Source organism: Magallana gigas, chromosome 6 (genome assembly GCF_963853765.1).
Source record: "Magallana gigas chromosome 6, xbMagGiga1.1, whole genome shotgun sequence".
NCBI classification, from domain to species: domain Eukaryota; kingdom Metazoa; phylum Mollusca; class Bivalvia; order Ostreida; family Ostreidae; genus Magallana; species Magallana gigas.
The window spans coordinates 21494925-21518695 of record NC_088858.1 but is presented as its reverse complement, the minus strand read 5'-3'; the positions used below and the strand labels follow the sequence as shown (position 1 = coordinate 21518695).

Here is a 23771-nt window from a genome sequence, read left to right as displayed (position 1 = left end):
GCTATACCATACTATCTATTCTTTGCTGAGGTTTTACAGATTGATATTAATGGATGAAAATAAAGTTATGTACATTGTTCTTAATTCTGGATTGCTTATTGTATTGTCAAATACATCATCTATGCACTCATGTAAAGCATAATGCCACCAAGGAAAAAAATCCCCAGCTTCTAGGCCCACTCCACCAGCAAAGACATCAAAGAGATCCACTCGTCGTGTTTCTATAATACCAGTAGGCTGACCATTGCAGATGCAAGTACGTCCATACAACCAGTTAGTCAAATTAATACAGATTCAACCACACAATTAGTAAGCAGTGCCAGCAACCCTCTCATCGACTTTGACCAGTTGGCAGTAGCCATCCTCAAGCATTGGTAGAAAGCAATGTCGTCTACAAGCAGCCCTTCTATCGCTGATACACAACTGCAGGCTTCAGCGAGTAGCAATAGTTCTAAATCAATAGATCTTTTTGATTGGTAAGTATACACAAGCAGCGCGGGATAGATTTTTGAGAATCGGGATTTCGGGGGGTATTTTGAGAATACCGATCTGAATAATGCCAATCTACTCTACAACCTTCAACAACTATTTTCAGGTGAGTCGGTATCAGATATAGGTTCTTCTTATCCTGTTCCACTCAGAGTTGCAGATGACATACCTCTTGGGTCAACTGTTCCTTTGCGTGTCAAAACAAAATCTTGATCGATCAATTCATTGATCTCAAATGTTTGCTGCCAAATTTCAATTGCAAACAAGAAGATTTGTGAATCAAGATAGAGAATAATTCAACTCAATTTAATTCTCAGTCCTTCGAACAGTCACTTATGTACTTACATCAATGGACTTCGTCGTTTCTGATATTCATATCCATATACACAGAAAATTTGCCCCTAGAATTTTCCAATTTGCTTAAATACTGCTTCACAGTTAGGGAAATCGGGAGCTCCAATGGTGAAAATGCCTGGAGATATTACGACAAGAACTTCCGTAAGCTGCGTCAGTCACATAAGGTTCCTTGGCAAGTCCCCATCACAGAGTACATGGTCAAAGCTTCTACTCTCACTCATTCCTGTCGTCCCTCGTCATACACCCAGTATAGTGCAAGATCACCACGACACCTTTGCCCTAGCTACAACAATGGTAAAATGTGAAGGAAAAAAAACCAATGCAATTTCAAGCACATGGCATTGTACTAGCTATTCAATGGCCAGCACCCCAAAATCAACTGCAACAAGTAGGACAGAAAAAAGCAAAGTCCATGAATTTTTAACAACAATAACAATAAAGCATGATGTTTTACTGCAAGAAATGCAAATTTAGTAGTTTAAAACATTTGAAATGAGCTTAGAATTTGTCCGCTCCATTTTATGCATAGGAAGTCAAACATCATAATACTTGTACAAGGAATTACAATGTACATGTATTTGTGTGCATTTTAGAACATTGAAATGAGTTAAGAATATGTCTCTAGTATATCTACATGTATACACGTACGTTGTCATGACTTCATCATACTTGTACAAAGAATTATACGCGTGCAGTTGAGAACATTTAAAGGAGTTAAGAATTTGTCTGCTTTAATATAATTATGTTAACATAGACATGGCGACATCATACTTTTGCACAGACCATGCTGTTAGTCCTGAACTTACCAGGTGATTTAATGTTAATGTATCAGAGTTTTTTCTATTCACGTTGTGAATATACCATAATGGTCTAAACCTCCAAGGGTTGTGTGATAGGCTATAGTATGTCCCAAGTTATTGCTTCCATCAAGTTTTGATGATTTTTAATAAAAATACACATACTTGTGAAAGAAATACAATTGAAATCGATGAAACGGAATTTATCCAAGATATCTTCATTGAACAATTATCCCTTTTCACTCATAAAATTTCACAGGAACAAAAACAATTTTCTTCCGGAGATTTATAATGGGAAATGTTTACATCTTTTTTCCATTCGGAAGTACTCCGGATACCTCGCGCAATTTTTTAACGTTATCATCTGGGCTTATTAATGGCTGATGCAATGCAAAATCTCCGTAAACTTTCAATTTTGGGATGTGTGTTGGCATTGAAACCTGAAGCGGTAGAGGGGGCGTTTCAAAACAGATAATCTGGTCATTTTAGTGGATGAACGTAGTTTGAGCACAAAGATATTTACTATTATTGAAATATTAAGCAAAAAGTGGTGGAAGCAAAAACTCGGGACAGAGTATAATGTTTTATATGTACATGAGTGAAATTCAGTGTTTTTCTGGGCATTGCAGCATAAGGTTTTGACCTAGTCATGAACAACATAATAAGGCATTATACCTTTACCAAGATGTTAAAGATTTATTTGAATTAATCCTTTGGTTACTCATAGTTTCAATATGTTTGTGTTAAGAAAATAGCTTTAATTTTCGTTTATCACATGTTTCTGGATGATAAAGTTTTGAATATCAATTTGTTTTACTTTTCATATGACAAAAAATTTTCAAAGTGTGTTAACTTGGTTTTCTCAAAGAGCGTTGCCACATACATGTATACAACCCCTTATTTGTTAGCGCACATACTACGAGTCCGAGTTCGGTGTCGCTCTAACCTTGGAATGTCTAATTATTTGAAACGAGCAGACAAGAAACCGATAAAGTGTACGATAAAGTATCACCTGTTATACCTTTGACTAAATGTCTAAATGTAAATGTTTTCATTCACGCATAGACAATAGGACAAGGATTTTTTTTTTTATTTGTTATAAACAATAATGGTGTTATGTTTCTTTCTATATTTTCCTATCTTTTGTTATGAAAAAAATAACAAGGTGCCGAATTAATTAGATTCATAATGGCGAATTCACTAGGTGTCGAATTCACCAAGTGCCGAGTTCATTATTTACGCATATGCCGAATCCACCACATGAGATGACTTGTTGTCTGTTTCTGTAGGCTAAAGATCATGGTAAATTAATCTGAGTGAGTGGGCGTTTTATTAGACAATACGGAATGCTGATACGGTTACACCGAAAATTCTGCAGATTATTGAGAGTCTCTAAAAATGGGAAAGAGTGTGTATGATGGCATTATTTTCTTCCTGTTTCAACAGGCTCGGAGGACTTTTAAACGACCACAGACAATGCCAGGTAATTCAGCCATTTCGCTTTTTATTTCATAACGTTTTATCTTTTCCTATATAATCATTCTATTCTTTTTATAAGATAGGCATCTCCAATTGATCCAGGGTCTTGGCTATTTTATGTTTTGTTATCGATGATCAATAGACCCTTGACGCCGTTCGCCCTAGTTTCTGTTCGCCCTAGGTCCGTTGGCCCTTTATATTATTTAATTTGCCCAAGGTTCGTTCGCCTTATTTTAATAAAGGAAAATATATGTCGTTGTATATTTTCATGTTTGTGTAATTATATACCCCTTCATAATTTTTACAAAGATCATTTTAAAAATTTTAAAAAATATATAAACATTACACAAAACAACACTACTATAGCCCCTTTACATAATGATAACCAATTGACTGACCTGATAACGATTCAATGAATTATTGCACCAGTGAATTAATTATAAAATTATAGTTGCAGTAGTACTACTTTGATACAGTTTACGTTCCATCTACGTTTATATCTCAATTAGAGATCACTTGATTGTGTTGTGCACGGGTATATAAATTCTTCAAAGATAGAGAAGCTGTTCATCCGCTGCTCTCCTTCTATATCGACCAATTAAAGTCTGAAATTTTAGCTCACCTGAGCTGAAAGTGAGCTTTTATGATCACATTTTGTCTGTCGTCCGCCTTTGCCGTCTGTCTGTTAGTAAACTATTAACATTTTCTTTATCTTCTCAAAACCAAACTTGGCACAAAGCAACCTTAGGCAAAGGGGAGTCAAATTTGTGAAAATAAAAGACCACGCATTCTTATTAAAAAGAACAATTGTTTTAAAACATAAAGACAATTATCTATAATTTACGTTTTTAAATTCTAACAATTAGACCATTACATCTTTTTGAAGAAATAAAATCATAAAATGTACGAGCAATTAATAAAAGTAAAAATATTTTATCATTTAAAAAGTTAAAATTAAACGAAATAAAGACTATTTACATAAAATAATATGGTTTATTAACAAAAAGGAGCGAACATGGTTTAGGGCGAACGATAATGAGGGCGAACAACAATTGGAGCGAACAGACCTAAGGCGAACGGACTCGAGTGAACTGGTACATGTAGATAGGGCGAACGAACCCGATACCCTTATCTAAAAACCTAAAAAACAGTTTAAATATAATATGAAACTTGTAATAAACAGTGTGTGGAATAAAGAATGATTATATGAAATGTAAAAAGGCAAATAAATAACAAATTCGTTTTATATATATCAACATACATACTTGTTGTTAAAAAAATTTTGAAAAGGGATTTACTTTGTCCATGTCATCTTTAAGCGGTCAGCGTATACGCAAAACACTTTATGTTATGTTACCAAGAACCGGAAGATGCGTAAAAGCGCTACCTTTCATAAATCAAAGTACTGAGAGAACTAAATGCTGGATAAGTTCGATACCTGCCTGTTTTTTGAACAAAAATAATAAATTATATCTATTTTAAACAAATATAGAGATTGTACTGTTTATTGAAGCTGGCGTTTTATAGGCTTTTCAGTTGAGTAGTGAAACGATATTTTTAATGACAAAAATTAGATAGTTAACTGGATCAGTACTTTGAAAGCAAAAACTTACCAACAAAAGGAATATTTCAGTACATTGCGTAATAAAATAAAATCTTCCTCTGGTTCCTTTGCTTCCCTCTCTTTTTTTTTAAAATCAGAATAATTATTAAAATATCTGTGATTTTGTGACTTAACTAAACACACGAATGATTGCCAGTTGTAGGCACTATCGTTACTTTCTACATTTCTTAAAAATGCAATTAACGGCAGATTATGAACAATTGATGTTTTAATTTGTAACTACTTCCGACCATTTTATATTACATGAACAAACTGAAAAAAATGTCGATCATGCATTTACTTAATGATAAATTGTTAATATAAGTAGCTCACTTTTTTGTGTTATGTTATTCACCTCTATAACTTAAAAAGTAGTTTTGTATTTTTTCAAAACATCTTTCTTAAAAAAAAACGCATCAACAAAATATAAGTTGATGCATAGAAGCTGTTTTTAACAATTACAGGGAAGTATTTTCTATCAATAAAGAACCAATGTGTATAATAAATTTAATTTCGCAATGATCTTTGTATCGGAACGTCTCTTTCTTTGTACTCACCTTATGATACAGAAATATCTGATTTTTTTTATGTTTGATGTTTTTGCAATTGATTATTTGGCGACTACCTTTTTTATATTATTTTGACGAAACGTTTATCATTTCAACAAGAAAACGTTAACTTTATCAAGATTCAATAGATACATTTTCATACATTTTCATATTATATCCAAACCTCAAGTACAAAAACGTGTAAAAACATGAAAGCAACATTGTACGACATGTACGACAATAAGGAAAGGTATCCATTTTTATTTACAAAAAATCAAAGCAAAATAGGAAACATACATTTACTTGCGGTAGACTATTTTGTACTATATTTGTGGATATTTGACTAATGTATTTGAACAACTGAAAATTAAATAAATCCGGCTAAAATTATGTTCTACAGGTATTGTAGTACATATTTACATTAAATTAATTTTTGCTTAACGTTGTCATCGTGCTGAAACTTAGACAAATATTTTAGTTAGTAACATGTGACTTTTCTACATGTAATACACTCATATAATTATTTAGCCACATGTATAAAACCGACACCCTTTATATAATTATAAAATTTCCCCAAATTATCGAAAAATCAAGTAGAAAGATTTGTTATTGTAAGAATGAAGTATAATTTGTTGAATCTGATCTGTAAAGATACACTGAACTGTTTCTGCAATTAGCTTTCTCCGACTTCTTGTGTTGGTTTGTGTGTGATCTATGTGGGAGACACTGTTTCTGCATTGGTAACTGATACACCACCATCCACATAATTGAGACCAACTTGAGTTTCCAACGCATGCTTTTGCGTGTTTAACACTGTATTTACACCTTTTATAAAATTGTTCCGATGCCATTTATTAAATTGAACACAATATATTTACATTTTTAAAGGAATTTTTTTTTATCTTTTTTAACGATTTGTCAGTTGTTTGGTAGGTTAGTGTTGCCATTGTGCTTTTATGATGTTATGATAAAATGAAATTTTACACACAGAATATAGGGTTATTTTTCTGAATTTTTGAATGAATCCATTGAAGCTATCTTCATTTGTTATACTCCAAATATATTTGTAAGTAACATTTGCATTTTGATATGTTTAAAAATATAAGACGTTAAAATTTAATATTTTTGTTATAAAATTCAGAAAATGATATTACTAATTTTTTTTTCTTAGGGTTATTTTTCTGAATTTTTGAATGAATCCATTGAAGCTATCTTCATTTGTAATACTCCAAATATATTTGTTAGTAACATTTGCATTTTGATATGTTTAAAAATATAAGACGTTAAAATTTAATATTTTTGTTATAAAATTCAGAAAATGATATTACTAATTACATATTACGATTTGAGGAAAACTGCTATTCTCATATTTTTAAAAAATCTGTTTCAAAGTGCGTAAAATAACAATTTCCTATTTATATATATTTCTTTAGTATATACCTGTATTTTGAGAAGGCCCCTAAGAATAAACATATGGTAGATTTTTCTAAAACTTCTCAAATATACTGGAGTTTAGATTGAAAAATTACATATGGTTAAAGTTTGGCTATTGTAGTTTATACGCAAAAACCCCAAGTCGGTCTCATTAAGTCCACAATTATTTTTTGGCGTCTACTTTTATTTCTTTTCCTTTCCGACCCATGGCAATAAATACTACGTATAATTTCTTTTATTTGTAACAAGCGGACGATAAACAGTCAAATGTGTCACCTAATATATCATGTGACGAATTTTCCAATTTTAAACAATTCTACTTCCTGTGGTGCTAAAGTTATCGGACAATGTCGTTTAATTTTTTATTAACATGCCGACCTTTTGTTACCGAATATGTATTGCACGTGTATGTAGGTCGAGTTTTGCAATTTCTAAGAAGCTCGTAAGAAATCATGGTAAATAGATGTAAGTGAATGTGCTTTTTATTAGACATCAGGAAAAGCTAATACGGATACACCACTGACACGAATTTGCAGATTATTCAGAGCCTCTAAAATGGGAAAGGGTGTGTATAATCAAATGATTTACAAATGGTATCAACGAGCTCGGACGGCTTTTAAACGACAACAGACAATGCCAGGTAAACTGTCAATTTTCTTTTTTATTTCATAACTCCTAAAAAGTAATGAACATGTTATTCTTTCCCATAAAATCATTTTATTCTTTTCATAAAAGCAGTCATTTCCAATTGATCAATGGTATTGGCCATTTAATATTTTGTTATCGATGATCAATAATACTTAGGAGTCCCAAGTATGTATTATGTTTATGCTTTAAAAGTAAAAAAAAGTCTATAATGTCTTAAGATACTTCCTCCTTTTTTTTTAAAAACCTCGTATTACTTTTTGTCAATACTCTTTGTATGTAAGATAAGGAAGCTTTACGATACGGCGTGGTGTTCTAGAAACATGTACATATTTATTGTTATCGCCCTAGTATGTTAGTTGTTTTTTTTTCCTTACTTTTTATAAAATGGATTGCATAATCTCAATTTTATGGTTGTAATGCGTTTAACTATTATCGGAAAACGAAAATAAAAGGGGTGTGTTTGCTTAAGGTCGCTCGGCACACCAGTACAATATATGATGGATCGATAAAGAATAATTTTTGAAATGAAATTTTATAAAAAATGAGACCAATATCGACATTCAATTATTTCATATAATATGTTGGTTATTGTTTAATAAAAGCCGGAAACATCCTTTTAGATGCGAACAGGAAATTTTAGACCTAAAAATTTAGTATCTTTACTTTTAACCGATCCTGATTGTTAAAATTGCAATTTTTCTAAAATTTCACATTTTCGTTTCAATTTATAAAATACTTGAATTAGTGTTTAATAAGTACTTTATGTGACTAATAGTTATTCTTTAGATTTTAACCATAAATTTAAAAGATGTTACAGAATAACAATTTTATTTTTCAGAAATAGATTTTAAATGAAAAAAAACTTAACCAGACCATTTTTGGCATGTACTCATTGATAATTATATTACGCATTAATTGAGACCAAATTGTAATCTCTAAAATTCCCTGTTAGTATTAAAAAAATTGTTCCATTTGCAGTTGATATACTTAGCACATAGAAATATCGCCCGTCTAGTATTAAGCTGTGTTTGTTTTAATCGAGAATGGTGACTTGTTTTTGTATATCAAGAAAAGCAAACAAGTATCAACGTTTCACAATTTTCCAAAAGTGCTTCCTGTATATCTTTAAAAAATTATGTGATTAATTCAGTCAGTCTATGGTTGATGCTTACTTAACATTACAATGGATGGTTTCTTTTGTCATCACATCTCCTATATATGTAGCTAGCTCCGCCACAAGATTTAGTTAAACATGCAAATATTATCCCTAGTTAATATAATCTGTTGATAAACAATAGCAAAAGATTAGCCTCACAAACCCAAAGTATATTGAAAAACATCTTTTTTTTTATTAAAAAAGGATTATTTACCAAATATATTATTTATTCTGATAGAACCCTCCGAAGACTATTTCAATCAAAGGGTATAGAATAAAAATATATAAAAAATCTTTCATTGTAAAGCAAAATATGACATAAAACGTTAACAATTTATCACAAATCATATCAAGCACATCGTAATAATAAGTAGAAAAATAAATGTTTTGATGTGTTATTATTTATTTATTTAGAGGTAAAATTAAAGATAAAACACATTGGAATACCAAAAAAGTAAAGATATTGATTTGTCTTACACAATTTTTTTTTTTATCTGACCTTGCTCTACCTTGAAGGTTTTCTTAAACTTAACTAGATTTTAGATTTAAAATTTGCCAGCTGATAACATAAGAAGTACGGTAAACATGCGTAAAAGTTTGTATAAAAAATCAAGACGCTTTCACGAGGCAAAAAATGTCAACACCAGTGGCCCTGGACTTAGAATCTGATATTTTTTAAATATTATTTTCCAGCTATATGTGGATATCAATATTTATTTCTCTGGCATGTCATTACGTTATTGTTGTCGAAACAATGCAATGTCTGTCCAAAAAATGATAGGGGAGTATTATAAGGCAAGAAAGAGTACGGTTGGGCTAATTGTGCTGGAACCAGGCGCGCTAGTAAAAAGTGTGATATAGGTCTAACTGTGTTGAATTTCTGCACTTTGGTATCGATTTTGTGAACAGTACTACATCGGGCAGTTTGTGCTGGAATTTTCGCACGTTATCAAGTTGATGCATTGGAACTCTGTTTACACTGGAATACCATGTATCGTTTTTAAAATTCATACTTGAGGAAGATAAGAAATTGTGCTTTCATCTGAATTCATCATATACATTGTAAATTGTAAGAGTATTTACATTGCAATTAAAAATGTAAATCAAATACTAGATACGCTCGAGAATGATTGATAGTATCTAAGAAGAAAGCCGATATGCATACTGCCGGGTTAACCACAAAGTCTTCACGATAAATACTTCAAGCTTAAACTTAAATAGTTTAACTTGTATTGGAATTCTATTGTATCCCAAAACGCAATCTTAACGCATGTATTCCCAGTTACATGAAAACAAGCGTACTTACCGCTTCCCTGTTTTTTCAGTTAAGTAAACGATTTTAGATAAATTCTATATAGGTCCAAAAATCATTTCATCTGATGATTTATTACCTAATGACCAATTTTGAAAATTATTGTTATCTGTTTAGATAAATATCTTTTACATTTCAATATTTGAAGTTTTGAAAAAAAAAAAAAAATTCATAATTTGCATTGTACAACAAAAATAAAAAAATAACGCTTCTTAATAGCATGAGCAAAATAAAAAAAAAGAATCAAGTTTAAAATCACAACTTAAGTAAGATCCCGGTTATTTTATTGACGTATTTCATAATTGCATGTATTTTTTCTTTAAAAAAAGGACTGACTTCAGGAAAATATAATCCGTTCTACATAAACCCTAAATGCTTTTGGGATCAGCTACAGTTGGTTATTGGTACCGAGGAAGATGTTCATATTCGCAGGGAAGTTAATGCACTTTATGTGTATGCTTACTGTTCGCCAACATGTCGTGAATATTTGTCCGGAAGTAAAGGTGATGGATTTCTGTTTTATTGGAGTGACCTTGACATTATGGTATCAAAACTTCCACCAGAAGAAATCAGCATGGAATCGTTTCATAATGGTTGTGCGTATATAGCAACGACAAATGGTTGTCAACCAGGGTTCTGTAAACTAATTCAATGTTACGCCAAGTGTGATTATTATTCCAGAGTTGAGTTTTTACACATGAAACAACATGTGGGTTTCAATACGAACTTTGACCAGACGAATCGTGGACCATGTTATTCAACGAATTATCCAGATGGATTTGACTGTTGCCATGCGTTACCCATACATCCAGATTCGTCTAATGCATTTTTGGAAAAGTTTCAAACAAAATTTTGGAACGATGTTAGATTAGAAATAATGAACAAAAACATAACAGTTATGCATTGTGTTCCTAAAGGTCCAGAAAAGGGAGATGAAGATGGATGTCAATGGTTGATTTCGTTTTCTGTTCTTGAGCAAAAAATAGTCCATTCATTGAACCATGTCCAGTTCTGTTGTTACGGATTAATGAAAATTGTTAAAAATGCAGCTATTGATGTATGTGCTGACACTCACGACACGGTTTCCTCGTACCATTTAAAAACTGTTCTGTTCCATATCATAGAAGATATTCATCCTGATTTTTGGACTCCACAAAATATATTCTACTGTCTTCGGATATGCTTGACGCGACTTTTATTATTTGTCATGAGAGGCTGCTGTCCAAGTTATTTTATGTCCGAAAATAATCTTTTCACAAAACCGAGAATGCTTGCGAGGAGACGTACTATACAAAGGAATCTTCTTGATGTGCTTCTTTGTGAAAATGCATTGATATATAACATGGCAAACAAGCATATTCTCATAGAAGTGATGGGACTAAAACACGAGTCTCACTTGCAGCGCACATTCTTTTCCTTATGCTTATCTCTAAGAGTGGTAAATGGTTATCAGACTACGTATCGTGAATGCATACATTCCGTACTCAAGATCATGCATGCATTACATGGTGAAAAAACCCCGCTGAGGATTGCTATTTTGAAATACATATGGCTTTTGATCATGAGGAGAGTAGGAGTAATTATGTACGACAAATTTGTGCTGACTGGTTTTGAATCGTATTTATTATCAGCTGAAGTGGCACTAATGTTTGCACAACATGCAAATATATTTGGTTCGATCTACTTGGCGACACTTTGGTACTGTGAAGGAAGACATAAGCAATGCATTAGGTTGCTTTCTACAGCTGTAAACAATCTACCAACTGGTCCACTAAATGGAGTCCTTTGTTATGAATCTCTAGCAAATAAATGTACACATGAACCATGCGATTATACTAGTTTGTTTGAGAACCATTACCTCAACATGACTGTAGAGATGCATAGAACTAGCCATCTCGTCCCAAAATATATGAAAGTGCTTGTTGAAAAATCTATCATATCCGAATTCGCAGTATATCTTAAATCGTATGCATACTTTTTACTATTCCTTTGCAATTACAATTTGCACAATGGAGCGGAATGCATTCGAACATTTTTTGAGTTGCATAAATCATACAGAGAGTGTCCATTTTATTTAACAGGCGCAGTACTTCAACAAAATACAAATGAATTGATTGATATTGCAAATATGAAGACGAAAAACTTCAATTAGTGTGCATAAAGTAACGGATTCTCTGTCATTGAAAAATTGAAACATCAGCACACTTTATATATATATATATATATATATATATATATATATATATATATATATATATATATATATATATATATATATATATATATATTGTTAGTTTGTTAGAATACATCAATTCATCAATTTTGTTGGATTTTGAGCTTAAAGGGGCATGGGAACGATTTTGGTCGAATTTTATTTTTCTGTTTTTATTATTTACAATGCTTTAGGAATGCATTTAAATTTCTAATGATCAAATGAAATTTGGGTGCGATTCGATGAGTTTTCAGCAAGATACAGGGCTCACAATTCTTCGTCATGTAAACAAGGCTCGTGTCCTATTTTTATTTACATAGGTTCAATGTACCAGTAAAACATCTTTTTCAAGCTAATTTGTCTATCTTCTTATTCATTTTAAGCATGTATAAACAGTTACTAACGATTTACACATTCATTTGAGGTCTAAAACTGGAATTTTCACTTCTACATTCAAAATGTAAACAAAAGCTTTGATTTCATAGTGAAGAATTGTAAGCTCTGTAACTCGCTTATAACACAACAAATGAGAATCAAAATTTGGTTGCCTATCAAAAATGCCTTACTGAAGCATTGTAAACATTAAAATCAAAAAAAATAATTTTTGACCAAAATCGTGACCATGCCCCTTTAATTTTACAATAAAGATATTGATGTTTGAAAAACATTACAGAAATCTTTTTCAGGTTACTTATATACATGTACTTAATGTATGAACTTTTACCATATACACTGAATTTAGGACTTTACAGTTTAACGTTGGCAAGTATAATGTACAACATTGTTGTTATTAACAGATGGTAACTTGCATTTGTGTACAGCAGGGTCACTGTAAATTTTTTCATGAACTGTCTTATCCACCCACTTACACACCTTTGCATATGCACGCACATTATATCATAGTCAAATTTGTTCTAACTTTCATTTAAGTTTTTGAATTTTTAACTTTCATTTGAACATTTGAATTATGGTGAGTTGGCGGTTTTTAACCCCACCTTTGCAAATTAATTTGTCATTTATTAATTTTTTCTTGTTAATGTGGATATGTACGAGTTATTTGTTACTTTTATAGTTACATGTTTGTATGAAAGTTAATTATGTTTTTTTTTAAGATGAAAAGCTAAGGAAAAAGCCTTTTAACATTTAGTTGGATTTAAAGTTTAATTAGCTGCAATCACGTAGCTTTCTCCGTTATGGTGCACATTTTGAGCGCTTTTGTTAATTTTTTGAAAAAAAAATTATAGTAGGAACAATTTACATGTAAATTGGTTTTGTAGTCGTATAAGTTCCTTTGACAGAGTTCATTAAGTTGGTACCCCGAGACTAAAAACAATGAAAAAATGCCTGTTTGTGTCAAGTGGTTCCTTAAAACCGGTTTCTTGGCAAGGGTATATAAAAAATACATACGTATTAAATGCCAGTTTAGGATGACAGTGTATAAGTTTAAAATTTAGGAAATGTTTTCTTTAAGTACAATCCATTTAATCCAACTTCATTAATAGAATTTTTAATATTTCAAGTATTAAATAGCTACAGCGTGTCGTTGCAAATTGTACAGTAACTCAGTGTGTTGTAATTTACAGTATTCAATTCTGTGTAGATTGTGGTAGGATGTTGTTTCAAAACATTTGTTTGTCAATAGTTTCTGAAATAAAGTAAATAGTTTAATTTTCGTTTTTATTTTTTTATTTCAAACGCAATAGTATGGATAAAAATTTGCTCTAAGTAAGTTATACTATTCCTGAATTGTAAAATACAAACAAGGGAGCAAGATCTCTTGCTTAAAGATGTGGTGTCAAAGCGCTTTTTCCTGATACTGAAATATCTATTCATATATTTTGTTACGTCAATCAATAGAAACATAATTAAATTCATTTCTTATCATTTAATAAAACATTTTCATATTATAGAATATTAAGTGTCATTGATCAAATATGTAAATGATTTAAATGAAGCGATGCGTATGAATACAAAACATCAACAGCAACAATGTTCAAAATTTATGCGCCTTCAGCTGATGCAGATCTGAATTTAATGGATTAAACACAAGTAGAGAATTAAAATCTGAACCGACTGAATTGAAAACGAAAGAGAAATACATGCAATGGCGTGCGATGTTATTGACTGTGCAGCAAGATTCGTTAAATTTGGTTTAAATGCGAGTTTGATCGCTGGAATATGCACCTGGGTATGACCATGTAAGGAGACGCGATCGTGGACGAAAAAAGTTGGATATGTCGGCAAATAATAGTATGTACATGTATGCGGGACTTTTTTTAAATGTTTTGGTAACTAGATAGTCAGTAAGGTACTGTTTATCTGCCGCTTGGAATACACCAAAGGAGTTGGTGCACTACTCATAGCTTTGTTTTACGATGCTTATTATAATGACCGATCATGTACGTGTGTTACTTTAAAACTCATCGTTACCAAATTTAAACAGCAGCGTTACCGTGAAAGTGTATGTGCCTATATGTTCCTTATGATTTATTCTTGAAATTGGGATAGCCAGCCTCTCCGTAAATGCTGATTGTTGATCTCAAGCAGACGAAAGCGTGAGAAGGCGCTTAACTTTCTATTTAGTAAATTAAATAATGTGTATTGTTTATTTTTGAAGGTAAAACTTTCAATTCATAAATCATTTCAAATATTCATAAAGTTGTACTTTGTTTGCTGACAATAAAACAGACACAACATTACATTTTGTTGCCAGTGTTTGTCATGGAAATTCGAGTTCTATTAATCAAACTGTAACTATTATAGAATTTGTCTATTTTAAGTGCAAAATGGTCATACAAAAATTTATGCAGCTTCGTACATTTTTTTTCTATTCAGTGTGACCATTGTGCATAATTAAAAACAATATTTGAAGAAATTAGTTTGCTTAATCAAAAACACTGACATAAATCCTAACCAGGCTGAAACTTCATTTTAGGTGCAAAAAGGTCAAATTAAATTGACCATACATGTAACTCAGAGGTATGAACACTGACCCCTCATTATCTTTGTATTTTTGTTTATTTTTAAGTATGTTTAATTTTGTGTACAGATTTCAATGATATACTTCTTAAAAAATTCTTGAAACAAGAACATTGAAATACCATAAGATCAATTTTATGTAAAAAAAATAATACGGGTTCCAGCAGGCATAGTTGCAGATTTTATTTATATTGAATATGTACATAATGTGAACAGAAGCAAATTGCCATATTTAATTTGTTTTTAAGAGCAACCGTTGCCATAATAGCAGAGGCTAAAGATAAAAAATAGCAAACTTAACTTTTTTTGAGTTCTTAAGAAAGTAATTGCATCTTATATCAAATATGATATATCTATACTACTATATTAAAATAAATGACTCGACATTTTGGATTTTAATACCGATTAATCGGAAGAGTATTGTCTTTTGATTTATATATTCTAAACATCATTGGTATTTGAAGATTACCAATTTGTTTTTATTTTTTCTCAATCAAGCTTCGCTAATTAATTATCAACGAAAATTCCAAAAAAAAAATTCGGAAATCATCTGAATTTTTTGGATTTTACAATCTTGCGCTTGCGCATAACGTTCACGCTAAATGACGGGAGGCTCTTTTTTTATGTTTCCACAATATCACATTTGCATAGATAAAGAAATGCGTGTAAATTTCATTGGATTTTTTTTCTGTTCATCAAAGAAAATACGGGAGATAACTCGAACACAGTGCATTAACTATAAAAAAAAAAATACTGAGACTTTCGAATGTCAACAGGGTGTGTAAAAACGTTGTTGAAATGTTGAATTCTGCAATTATAGAATTAAACTTTTCGAATAAAGGTATCAACAGCTTCAAAATGGTTTGCTATGAACAATTTGACTGTTATTTTCAATGCAACTTTATTAATTTTCTCCAGAATCGTTTTGGAGCGATCCTCAATTTTCTGCTACATTACGGGTATATGTGAGGCATTTTAACTTTGGAGAAAGCCTTTCCTCAGCCACAGTAACATTATTCCAACTCAGCAGAGTAAAATTAATAGCATTATTGTAGGTTTAAAGATTGATTTTGCAAATGTCAACAACATATACGGTGTGGCGATGTATCTATTTCATAAATATCCGATATCATAAGCTATGTCAACCTATGCATGCACGGGTCAAAATTTAGTAAAGTATGTATTAATAACCTATAAGGCCAGTTTTCGAATAAAAAAAAAAACACTGGAAGGGAAGTCATCCAAAAAAAAATATTACATGTACCAGAAAATCGGAAATTTTCAAAACATTATTTTTTATTTTTTTTTAAATTTCATAGAAATTAACATTTAACCAAAGTAAAAAAAACATGTGAAAATGAAAAATAACTTAACATCTGTTGCTATGGAAACAAGGGTGAAAATAAGAGGAAAAAGCATTCTGAAATGCAATCCTTGTTTAATGCACAATTAAAATTCATTCTTTGTTGCGTTTTGAGGAAAACATGCTAAACAACTATATGAAAATGTATTCAAGCATTATTTTGCAACATAAAGTACATTTGCTAAGAAAATTTATGGACTAAGCTTAATTATTCAAACATCCTAATTGTCAAAAACATTATTGCAACGGTCATTTCAATAAATTGCCTTTGTTACCAAATCACAATAATCACAATATAGCCGTTAAAAAGTATCATTTTTATGTTTGTATAAAATGACAAAAAGGTAATTTTTAAAGTATTGTTAATAACAAAACAGTTTTAACCTATACATTTGCTCATGAAATTTTTTTTACGATTTGAAATTCACAATATTTTGTATTTAATCGAATTTGAGTGAAGCTGAAACTGCTGCATTCATTTACAATTCGTTTTCAAATGACATTTTATATAAAAATGGCCTTTTTTTAATTGTTTGCTTCGTTACCATGGCAAACGAACCTCATATTAACAGTTTGTCTTGCGTCTTTATTAACCGAAGTATATAAAAATATGAAATATATAGACAATTAGAGTCTATGCATGGCCAATGGGCAGTGGAGGAACTCAAAAGGTGTCACAACACAAGTAAGTGTATTATATGATATCGTAAATGACAGTAATGAAAATCTGTGATACTTACCTTAAAAAATAGATATTATCTTTATTTTATTAACATTTGATTTGAATGATAAATTAATGTGTCTTTTCCTAATGACGATATTGATTCTTAACACCAAATACCCACTTCAAATATCTTAAAATATTTATATTTCTTATTAAGTTTTTTATCGATTTAAAAAAAAAGAGTAAATCTGTTGCGTATCTTTGGTTCACAGTAAGGGTGGAATATGATATGAATTTACCGGATACGTCATTTTATACGCCCTGTCACGTCAATGTCCAGACAAATAAGGTGGCGTGTTAAGGAGGTTGGCAACCGAAATACAAACAATGTCAATCATTCAAAAACACTTGGATATAAAGATGAGGAGATAACATGCTCATCTATTTTATTTGTGACCTATGTCACACGCCATTTGCATTAGAAATATTGGATCCCAAATAAAAATGAAAATTTCCCTGAAATCATTGCTTAAATTTGGCATGGAGATTGATTTATTGAAGATATTAAACAAATATTTATAGTTTAAACTATCATTTAGGTATGATTTCAATAAAGTATGAAGTTAAACACATGCAGTGACTATAAGGTAATATTCAAGTCAGAGTTTAATTAATAAACCTTACTTTAATGATGGCATCAAATGCCAAAACATAATAAATACAACAGCAACAGAAAGATTGTTACAAAATTTTGGAGCAATCAAACTGTAAGGCAAATAGAAATTATAATATAAATATCATCTTTCCAAAACTTTGCATACAAATAGAGATACATTTAATGTGCATGTATCATATAAAATTAAAACAAGTAGGTGATATTTCAAAATATTGAAATATGACATGAAATAAGGTAATTTTAAGCAAAAATATTCGAGTAAATTTTTCTTGACTTCTATAAAATATACGCTAAATATGCCAAAATATATCGATAGAAATATCAAAATATCATATATAAATAATTGTTATAACTTGGCACAAATAATGAAATCATGTTAATTTTCTTATGAAAACTCTAACTGTTAGAAGTGTTTGACAATACCCATAAAAATGTAAATAATGTAATAACTTGGTCCGACGACAGAGTCAGTTTACATATACGTGTTCCGTGAATTACAAAGGTTATTAAAAGTTTCTTTTATCTTTTTAAAACTAGTGTCAAAACAAGATGTGCTCTGGTGTCAGCGGAATTTTCTTAGTAAGGGGATTATCTTTTAAATTCAGTGATTTATTAATGGTCAGTGTTCGCGTGATCCAATCGGTTTTGATTGGCGGAAATTGATCAGGGAAGCCTGATTCTCCAAATAACCTCATTTGATTGGCTGATAGAGATGGAGGGACATGTATTATATTGTATAACATACAATGTACCTTGGTATGGGGACATACCCCCTTGACAACATCTATCCGGAACTCCTTTTTTTTTTTTTTACATGTAAACCTTTCACGTACACTAGCATGCATGTGTAGACAAAAGTGAATAAATAGAATATGATTATATTAAGTTTATTTCTTTTCATTTGCAAAATATACATTTAAAATAAAATGTAAATAATTTAGTTTTTTAATTTACTAAAAACACCAAATTTAAACCCAGAATAAGAAAAACACTGGAATCTCTCTTTTCAGAGCGCTTTAATGTTAAGCTTTCTAGGTTTATCATATTATGGTGTGATTTGAATATGCTGGTTGATGCCTCTTTTCGTAGAAACTTTGGCGAGCAAACAGAATGATGTCGGGACATAAAACATAAACTGTATTATAATCAAAATTGCTCCATGGTTTAAAGAAAACAAATGAACGACATTCTTAGTGGACTTACTGTAAAACTGCAAAATACAAACAATCCATTTTCAGCATGCTCGGTCATTTCACACATCGCTTTTAATCCCGAGTCGATCTCCGAACATGAACTTGCCTCATGTACTGCATCTACGGCCCAAATAGGCCTGCCCCTGCAATTTTTACACTTCCTTTTTTCTGAGTTTAACTAATTAAACTTTTAACAACCGTACCTTTAAATTCGAGAAGTGAATGAAGTTGCGAACCAACGTCCAAACACCAAAGTCAAATATGGCCGCAACACCTTGCTTTGTTCTAATCTGAGTCACCTGTTACTAAGGATGTACTAATGCACGGTTAGTTTAAAATGGCATTTACGATTAAAACAAAAGCATAAAAATGGTACGGAGATTTAGTTTTGTTTTGTGTATTTAATTATGTATATTGTGTATAACATTTCGTCAAAATGAAATTCTCTCCTTATTAAGCTGGTCTTTATAACAGTGTAGCACTTATCTTTGATTATAAATAATTTAGTTAAACAAATCTTTTATTGTCATATCCGTGAATTTATGTTGAATTGTTTACAGGACTATTGTGAAATTGAGTATTTTGTTAAACTAGGTTTGCCTCAGTTCGAATTTTCTCTATTGTTGTTTACCAAGCTTTAATGATTTTAAGTTCACCTGAGCTGAAAGCTCAAGTTAGCTATTCTGATCATATTTTGTCTGTCGTCTGTCCAACCCTATGTCCGTCTGTCTGTTTGTCTGCCTGACCGTCTGTAATTTAGTCACATTCTTAACATCTTCTTAAGAACCACTGGGCCAATTTCAACCATACTTGGCACAGATCATCCTGAGGACAACGCCCCTTTATAAGAGGAGATAATTAGGAATTATTGAAAATTTTCGAGAATTTTCAAAAATCTTCTCAAGAACCATAAGGCAAGGAAAGCTGAAACTTTTGTGGAAACATCCTCAGGTAATGTAAATTTAAAGTTGTGAAAATCATGCCCCCCGGGGGTAGAATGGGGCCACCATGGGGGGGGGGGGTCGAATTTATGCTTAGGAATATATAGAGTAAATCTTTAAAATCCTTTAATTTAAAAAAACATCTTTGTAGAAAAGCTGTAACTTTAGTGAAAGCACTTTCAGATAGTGTAAATTTAATTTGTTCAAATCAAAATGTTTAAGAGTAGGATGGGGCCACATTTGTGATCCAGTTGTAAAAAGGAAAAATTTTAATTATCAACAAAAGCTGAATGTTATCATATATGCTTTCACTTAATATACAAGCATATTTACATATTGCTGATTCTTTACAATTGTTTAAACTTTGGGCCCTGGACGATTATTTGGCATCACAAGGGGTTCATTGTTTGATGTAGGTTTATACCCTGTATATAAACAATTGTTTAGGGTCTTTTGAGAACTGCAATGCTGAATGTGATATGACTATAAAATCATCAGGTTAGAAAAGCGCTATAAATATAAGAATATTCAGGAGGAAACTGATTTTTTTAATACAGGATCTACATGCATTGAACACATTGTCCAGATATTTTGTATTATGACTCCATGAAGCTGATTTTATTATGCCTATTTTGCTCAGTTGGCGATGTGGCCCATGGCCCCTCTTGTTTTAGATTTCCTTTTATTTATAAGTGAGTATTTTTAATAGTTTGATCACTCTATTAGTCACCAGTATTTAGTTAGTTAGGCACCAACCTTATTAATGCTTCGTGCAGTTAGTTATATAATTTTTATTGTGCCTGGTGACTTAATATCTAGTAAACTTTCTTCGGAGACCTGAATAAAGCAACATCTATAATTTATCCAGCGCTTCCCTGTGTCTAATTTCAGTGCAATAGTCTCAACCCTTTATGGACCGGACACTGCAAAACGGGCCCTTCACAGCCAGTGAGTTTCCCAAATTAATATCGACTACAAAGGCGTTTCCATAGTACTGTTGTAATTTACATGATTGTTGTAGAAATGTTTACAAAAAGTAAGTATTGTCCTTAATGAAATGCACTTGGTTCAATTAAACTTTATGTTTTATTATTTAAAAGATGATTTTATTAATTCCAAACAAAATATAATAATTTTTTATTTATCATAATGATTGTACAAAAAATAGAGTATATATAAAAGATTATTGTAATTATTTCATGCTACCTTTGTTGACTTGACTATTCACTGTTCATGTTTTAGATTGCAGAATCCGTAGACTATAGTGAATTAAAACTCATATATATATATATATATATATATATATATATATATATATATATATATATATATATATATATATATATATATATATATATATATATTGGCTGCCTGTATAGTAATATTCCTGTATAGCAGATTAGACTACAGAATTACTTTGTAATTCTTGTGGACATTTTTCAAGAGTTTAAGGTAATATATGCCACATACCTTGTAATGTGAACGTTTCAAAATGAATTAGCATGCCTTATTTAGGAAAGCTTCAAGGATATATGATTGATCTCATAACGTGCCTATGACACAATGAATTTCTGACTAAGCTCTGGGTCCGCCGCCATAAAACTTTGAGAATTCTCAAAAAAATTCTCAACTCAAGTCTAGAGAATTACTCAGCTAAAAATATTCTCAAAATCACCGCCATAAAGGCACTTGAGAATATTCTTAGCTGAGTAATTCTCAAGACTTGAGTTGAGAATTTTCTCAAATTTATGTTCTCGCGAGACGGTTTTCGCGTATTTTTTAAATGTTGTAAGATTCTCAATGCTACAGATGTATATCTATAAAGATGCTGACCCAACCCCAGCATTAACCCACCAACTTGCCCCCCCCCCCCCAAAAAAAAAACAACAAATAAAATACTAAGACCCCAGCGGGTTAGATATAGAAAAAACAAAAAAACCCCATAAACTTTGAAAAAGGTATTCCATCTTATATACTACATGTAAGTACAAAATTTTATTTAAATACTATGGTATCCATTTGTAATATCTGCATTGACCTAGCACCCCCTTCACCACATTTAGACTCAAATGAATTTATTTATTTCGCAAATTCACTTTAAAGTGTAAAATCTAGTTTATTTAAAAATGAAGTGAATAATTGCTATGAAAAGATGAAGAAGGGTACTTTAATCATACATATTTTGAAAGAGGGTTGGGGGGGGGGGGGTGTTTGAGAGTGGGTTGTTTTAAGATGTTCAGTCATTTTATCACAGGGTGTTAGTGGTATGAGTACTCTGATTTTAGTGTGTTGGATATACATGTAATAATTTGTAAACCAATTGACAATGAACATCCTTGATAATCAAACTGACAGGTGCAACAGACTTTTAGTAATACACCTCTCTTGGATCCACCACCTATTATTCGGTAACTGCCCTTTGCGGAACTCTTTTGAGTGCAAAAACCCAAAAAGTCAATCATCTTTGGAGATGTGTGAATTATGTTCGATGTCTGTACAAGCTTTAATCAAAAAACATTTATGTCTTAGCTTTTAAAAACACCTTTATTACGGAATGTTAAGAAGTTGAACTCTCAGAAGTGTTTACTTTTACAATGTTTATTGTGCTTTTAAAGCAGAATCGGCAACTTTCATTTTACGGCGCATACAACTCTAAACAGTGTGTACAATGGTTACCTGCAATTCGGCGGAATCCTTCCCTGACTGTACTGGCCATGTCACCCACCGGGAATTTAATCATGTGTGTGAACACCTTAATAATTGCCCTTGCCACAGATTTTACCACTCTTCCTGCAGACGATTCGGACACATTCAAACTGTCCCCAACAAGTCGCAGGTGTGCCCCGGTGGCCACGAATCGTAGGAAAAGGAGCACCTGGATCAGCGGGGGAATCGGCCGATTCCTGGCAGTGTCTGTCTCTAGGATGTTGTTGACTCCATCCACGATAAACAGAATGGTTTCTGTAGAAAACCTGTATCTTTGATACACTTCTTCCTCATCAAGACTTTCAAGAGGATTACTTAGGTCTCGAAAAACACGGGGCCGCCTCATTGGAACCGCGTTCTGTCTTCTGCGACGCCGACGTCTGACAATGGCAGCCATTTTGTTTGCTTGAGAAAATTCTTAAGTCTACTTTTTTGTATACTCAAATATTTGAGAATAAAACAGAATTTGAGAATTTTTATTTTGCTCAACTTTTTTATGGCGGCGGCTGAGTCTGAGAATTGGGGAGTTGAGAATATTCTCAGACTTGAGAACATTCTCAGACTTAAGAATGTTTTATGGCGGTGGACCCTGGCTTTGTTCAGTTATACAAGCTCTAGCTTGTACTAATATTTATATAAAAGTGTTGCGTTGTGCATAGTACACGCACAACACAACACTATTGTTATTATTATGCCGACTGTTGAATATACTGACGTGCTTTGTTATAAGTAGCTGTGACGTTCGAGTGTTGACAAGTCTCTAAAAATAATTACCGGAAAAGCAAGCCTTTGTTTTTATTAATTCAAATTAATCAATTGATTTGATTGTTTATTTAATCAACAAGTTGTTGTGCAATAAAAAGTCAACAAAGGTTTATGTTCTTTTCAAGAATGAGAGACATTTGGCCTTACCGAGAAAACTCGAAATGTTTAGCAGACGAAATCTCATTGAATTTTTTTTCTTGTACATTCATTATCAAGCGTCATTCAAAAAAGCGTTTTTGTGATTCTCATGTAGAAGTTCTTTGGAAATGTTCAATCAATTTGTTAAAAAGTTTATAAGAAACTTTAACTTTAAAATTACCGTCAATAATGAAGTGTTTTTGGAAAAATGAATAATTTTAATTGCTTGATGTCAGTCGTATATATCTTTGTTTTATATATATATATAGATACCATAAGATGTAATAAGTGCTAATTTAGCGGAGCGGTAA

General features: G+C 31.6%; 1 long non-coding RNA gene across 1 annotated transcript; it reads left to right on the top strand.

Annotated features, from left to right (window-relative positions):
- The first annotated feature begins 2813 nt into the window (after nucleotides 1-2813).
- On the top strand, nucleotides 2814-13668 carry LOC117689345 (uncharacterized). Its single transcript, XR_010714968.1, has 3 exons — nucleotides 2814-3126; nucleotides 7197-7347; nucleotides 10153-13668. It is a non-coding gene; the product is annotated as an uncharacterized lncRNA (long non-coding RNA).
- The last annotated feature ends 10103 nt before the right edge of the window (nucleotides 13669-23771 follow it).